The sequence below is a fragment of the Bidens hawaiensis genome, unplaced genomic scaffold (assembly GCF_021521415.1).
Source record: "Bidens hawaiensis isolate Kalapana, Puna unplaced genomic scaffold, B.hawaiensis_p1.1 tig00023634_1, whole genome shotgun sequence".
NCBI classification, from domain to species: Eukaryota; Viridiplantae; Streptophyta; class Magnoliopsida; order Asterales; family Asteraceae; genus Bidens; species Bidens hawaiensis.
The window spans coordinates 230,581-236,942 of NW_027493708.1; the positions used below are offsets into that span (position 1 = coordinate 230,581).

Genomic DNA, 6,362 nt, shown 5'->3' on the forward strand with positions numbered 1-6,362 from the left:
TAATTATAATTTCTTAAAAACTTTCCAGCAACTGAAACTTAATAAATCAACTGAAACTTAATAAATTATTTTGCTTTAATATTCAATAATTTATTAATTTCATAATATAATAATTATTAAGACAATTGTTAACGAAACCGTTACTTGTTAATTGTTAGATAGAGAATTATATGCTTGTATGCATGTGTTGTCATTAAACTAAGATCAACTAAATAAAGTTTATTACGAGTTAAATACAAACCGAATTTTATTTTTAACAAACGTGCACTAATATAGGACACGAGAGTTTGGACTAAAAACTTCGACTGTGAGTTTCTCTAAAAACCCCTCATTTTTAAATGGAATGTTTTTATAATTATTTTTGAGGGAAAAGCGTATTCTTTTTATCCATTTTATTAAAGTTTAAAAAGCATTTTATTTTACAAACAATGTTAAAGTGGGATAAGTCAATTTGGATAAATAATTATTAACCGAAATAGTAAAGGCATAAAAATGTTGGTAGATCAGTTGGGGTTACGCCCCCTAGTTCTAATCGCGTTGGGTTATAAGTTGGAATATTTTGAGTTTGGTAAGTTTCGAGTTATCAATATTTATAGTCATATGCCTGTTGTATTCTTTGCTTATTTACAACAGTACGATTTGTTAAAAGATAAAATGTTATGTTTCATAATGAATTGGTTGTTGTGGTAAACCATTATATCATGGAATTATATATATATATATATATATATATATATATATATATATATATATATATATATATATATATATATATATTTGTATAATAAAGAGAACCCATCAACATTCCTGTTGACAAACGTTTTAATATGTTTTTCAGTTAAGTGATGTTTTCGTGATGAAATGGGAAAGGAGTTGGTGCAGTGTATGAATATGTGTAAAAACTGGGCATGTAATAAAACCCTGTCTATGACACGTGTAAACTCTGATTTGGAAATAAAGTTAACTTTTTAAAATAAAGGTCTAACTTTTGTTATATTTTACCTTATTATGATTGGCTATCGACATCTGTCAAGACCCGAACGACTTAGTCAATGTCTTGGGCTGACTCAATTATGATTTTCGGGGTGTGACAGAAGTTGGCATCAAAGCCAGTCGTTATAGAGAATTAGAAAATCTAAATTTTCTAAACTATAACTAAATATTCAAACACATGCTCTTTTCCCCCCTCGCGAAGCAAGAAGGTATGTGTGTGTGTGTATGTATATATATAGCTATAAGTTCATGAGAGAAATAAGATTATTGCAAGAAGTGTGAAAAGTTATTTCTACCAATCAAATTTTTTCTTTTTTTTATATTTCATTTTATTGAAAGGGTATAATAGTAAGTTGGTTGACTATGTTTATTTAGTTAACTTAAATATTTTAGGCATGTCTTCAACATTTTATCTATCAAATATCAAATTTAGATTAATATTTTTTGAATTCAAATATATAGATTTGTTCACATCGTCTTTCTTTTTCTTTTTTTTTATTGAACAATGATCTTTTCATATCTAACTAAATAATTATATAAAAAACATAATTCAAGCTATAAAAGATGTTTACCTTCAACAACAGTTTTAAAGCCGGGAGTTTCAACCTACACAAGTATAATGTTTTCTTACACATCTTCAAATTCTTCCTACATTTTCAGTTTCTTCCAACGCATCCATAATTTTTTCCTACACGCCTTTAGGTTCTTCCTACATATCTTCAATTTCTCCCTACACTACCAAATTTCTTGCTACACGTTTTCAAGTTTTTCCAACATCTCTTCAAATTTATGCTACACATCTGCACATTCTTCCTACACACTACATTTTTACTACAACACTGGGTATACACATGTATACAGGACAAACACACAAAAAAACATACATTTAAATACTAAATATCCTAAATAGATTATTCAGGCTAAGATTTCCTTAATTTGTATTATGTGTAAGAAAAAATATCCTTTATTTGTACTATGTGTAGGAAAATCATAATCGTAAATGTAAATTATAATAAATTAACTAATTAGATGTAGACTTACTATATTCATGTGGTTTTTGAATTCATAATGTGTATTTCTGTGTAGCAAAATTATTTTAAACAATACGTCTTTCCTTTCTAAATGATTGATGTTAAATGTTTTCAAATGTTTTGAAGTTATGGAAATATCTTCTTGATTTAAGGACTTTTGGAATGTAATCTATATTTGGTAAATCTTGAACGACAAAAGCATAAAGTAAGGAATTTTCATTAACCTCTGTATGTTTGAAGGTTTGATATTGTATGAGCAAAATGACAGCATTGCCCTTTTTTATTATAAAGCATTAAAAGCAAGGGCACAACAATTACAATAATGCCATAATCATTGTAGTCCACAGATCAATCTTAATCAAGTGTTATAATTCATTTCTCACACTTCTCGCAATAATCTCATTTCTCTCTTGAACCATCCCCTATATATATGTGTGTGTGTGTGTGTGTGTAGGGGATGGATCTTGCGAGAAGTGATATTACAGCTAGAAGTGAGAGAAATTAATGTATAACTCCATTAATCCCTAATTTCACTCTCTTTCATACGATGTTACATACATATATGTAGGTTGGTTGTATTGATGTCTTAATTACACATTCAAACCAACCTACAAACGTATAAATGTACCGAGCCACATTCAAACCTATGTACCTACACGCATACAAACATACATACACGTATACACACATACGTACCTACACACATACATATGCACCTACACATAAGAAATGGAGTGAAATTAGGGATTAATAGAGTTACACCTTCACTTCTCGCTGTAAAAAACTTCTGAAATGTTCCAATACCTATATATATATATATATATATATATATATATATATATATATATATATTCATTACTAACACTATTTGTTGTATGTCATATATGGCACCACCGCATGTTATTTTGACTGACTCCGAGACTAAAGTTGAGGATGCACTATCATCTCCTTTTATCTTTCGACCCGTGGCTGCCCCGAGTCATGACGAGAGGAGTTCAAGATCCGCACCTTTGAAGGTGTACTCTCGGAAACGATCTTGTAATGACTTTGAGGCGAATGCCTCCACTGTTTGTTCCGTCTAATGTTGTGGACCCACAACCACCACCGTCTCCTCCACGCCAACAGGAGCTAGTGATGGATCAAGGCCCATCGGAAGGCGCATGGCTAGCCTCTCTCGAGGAGAGGGTGGCTGCTTACGAGGTCATCACACATGATCTCCTAAACCGCCTCATCGCCAAGGAATAAAAGCGCGGGGGAGATGAGCAAGGGTTTAACACTTTGTGTCATTATGTGTTCACGATAGAGAACAAGGGGATAAACACGGAGATGCTGGTGGATAGTTTGGAGGCCAAATCAGATGTAGTTGGGCCTTGTGTTCATTACCTTATGGGCCTTCATTAGTGGGCTCATGGGTGGTGTTGGTTGTTTATGTATTTTGTTAGAACGTGTACTCTTTTTGTGATGGTTAGAGGTGGGTGGAAAACATTTTACGGTGTAGTATGTATTACACCTTTCATTTTGTCTAATTTTGTAGGGGTACCCCCGGTTATGGATGTTTTATGTATGAATTATAATTGTTATATATTAATGATGATCTTTAGGCTATATATATATATGTGGTTTACAAAACTAATCATTTTTTTATGTTACATAAAAGAAACCATGGCATCTAAAACAAGATGAACCACAATAAATCAAGGAGCCAGATTACCATCTTCACAAGAAGAGTTAGCTCAATGAATCACTCAACATGTTAACACAACACTCGAACAACACGGGGCAAATCGTAATCCAAGGGAAACCGCCTTAAACGAAACCAATAATGAATCTCCAAGCATGCAACGAAACCTTAACGGTTGGAAGTTTAAAATCAATCACCTTAATCAATAGCATATACAAAACTATTTAGATGCGAATTTGCCAGTTGTTTTCTTCACTTAATACAAATAGAATGGTTAGAGATACAATGAACATCCAATGCTCAAAAAACATGCCCACTAATTTAAGTGTTTTCTTTTTCTCATTGATCTTAGTTGATACCTTCTTGGTAACTCCTTAAGCAGTTTTTCTTTCGTTTTCTTCTTCTTGCATACTTTACCCGACATAAAGCCACCATTTTCAGTTTCTGCGCAGCTTTCCAAGTGTGAATCAGCTGGAATCTTAGAACCTTCTTCAGTTATCTTCTTGGTTGAATTTAAGTCATTCGACAATGAAACAACGTCATCTTGTTTATAATCGATTTCAGTTTCTACAGAATTCTTCTCGGTTGATGGAACATTTTGATGAATAATTTTCTCAGTATGTTTGAGGATATCTCTGAAAATAATACTCATTGCAGCACGAGATTCAGTTTGTGACATCAATAAATCTCATACCCGAGTGATTGGAAGATCATCAAAAGAAACATGCAATGATTGGTTTGTTGTATTGGAACATTTATCATGGAAAGATTTAGAAGCATAATCTTCCCAGTTACACGGAAACCCAGAAAGAAAACCGTCACAAACCTGTAAATATTCATTAAAGATTGCAATCTCCACATATTTGTATGAAAACGGGTCAAGTCTTCATAAACAGATAAAACATACAAATTGGCTAAAACAAAACCGTTTAAAAGTTGCCTAAAGTGTTATCAGTTATGATATCCTAAATCCTTCTGATTAAAAGAATTATCTTATTTAAATTACGTAGATTTCGTTGAGGTGGTAATAAGCTTGTAAACGAACACGAACAGGGCATGTTCATGTTCGTTTGTTAAGAACAATAGTCTGTCCGCGTTCATTTATGGTATAAACGAATACAATCAAATCAAAGAAGATAACTGAGCGAACACCAATAAAAGTAAATGTAAAGATCAATCTGTTGGGCCTTAAAAGATAATAAAACTTGACTGAACTGTTAAGAGGGGATATTTTAATTTTCATTGAATTAGACTAAATTTTAATTAGAACAATGATCTTAAAAGAGTATAAATGGACGAACTAAAACACAGGTAAACTAACAAACATATTTGAACAGAAACAAATGAACATCCATGAACGAGTGTTTAAACGGACATTAGCGAACATAAATGAACAAACGTTCGCAAAGGAGGCATGTGCTGTTAGTTTAACTAAATAAAACAAATAAAGTTCTCCATGTTTGTTCATTTAAACATTTAACTAAATAAACGGACTTTCAACCGTGGTTCACTAAGCATTCAGTTTGTTTAGAGATGGGGGTTGGGCGGGTTCAGTAATGGGTCAAAAAGGGCTCAGGTTGAAACTACTACCGGAAGATATAGTCGGATTGGGCTGACACAATCACCTTTTTCTATCCATATGTCCGTTTTGCAACCTCTAATTTTCAAGGAAGTATAAGCCAAGAAGGGTTAATGATACCTCGGGTGAGAAGGCGTGAGAGAGTGTGCGTGACTTATTTATGCAACCGCTAATCATGATAATGACGCCATCAACTGCTTCAAGAGTGTTGTTATCATGCCTCTTGGCAATTGCTGCAGAAGCATAAACTTGAATTCCATCTTCAATATTATTATGACTCTTCCCGGTTGATGCAGACCCCAAAAGTCGCATTCCCCGTGTTGTTAACGTCCTGTATTAAGGAATATCATAGTATAAAGCTCTCGGTGCAAAATGAGTTTATTTTGTAAATAATTTCATGATACATTTATTTAGATGGAAATGTTTTTGTTATAGCATAAATGTATTCTATGAAGAGAAATTTGTCTACAAACATAAACCCTAAACTAAAACTAAGGCATCCTACTCGATCATCAAACTTAACTTAAGGATGAACTTGTTATAATTTATCCTTACTTACTCTCGGTTAACGAAACCTCCAACGCCCAATTGGGATTCAGCGTCAACCTTTATCAGCCACCATTCGCGCAAGAAAACCTGTAAAGAACACACATTACGCAACAACGGTAACATGTATAATTCAAAATAATTTAACTTCTTACCGATTTACGTTTCGATGAAGTAATCGGAGTTCTGGACTCACAGAGAAGATTCGGCATAAGGGCGGGCAGCAAGTTCACCAGCTATTAACTTCACATATTATTATTATTATTATTATTATTATTATTATTATTATTATTATTATTATTATTATCAAGATAATAAAGTATAAACAAAGGGGGGTTTTAACTGTAATTAAATCTTGACAGACAAGTTCATGTCTTTTTATATATACACAAAATTAGATGGCAAAATAAATCGTTACAGGTGGATAATATTGAGGTGAAATTGTAAAGGAACAATTTGAATGTTTAAATCATAAATTAGAGATATAGGTTTACCTTAAAGAGGAACTAGTGACTGATGAAGAAGACGATGA

General features: G+C 32.6%; 1 pseudogene across 1 annotated transcript; it reads right to left on the reverse strand.

The window, feature by feature from the left end:
• Positions 1 to 4,021: 4,021 nt before the first annotated feature.
• LOC143567776 (uncharacterized) lies at positions 4,022 to 6,059 on the reverse strand (annotated as a pseudogene). The gene is made up of 4 exons (XR_013141468.1): positions 5,986 to 6,059; positions 5,844 to 5,920; positions 5,405 to 5,615; positions 4,022 to 4,531 (listed from the first exon to the last, which is right to left on the reverse strand). The product of XR_013141468.1 is annotated as an uncharacterized LOC143567776 (transcript).
• Positions 6,060 to 6,362: the final 303 nt, after the last annotated feature.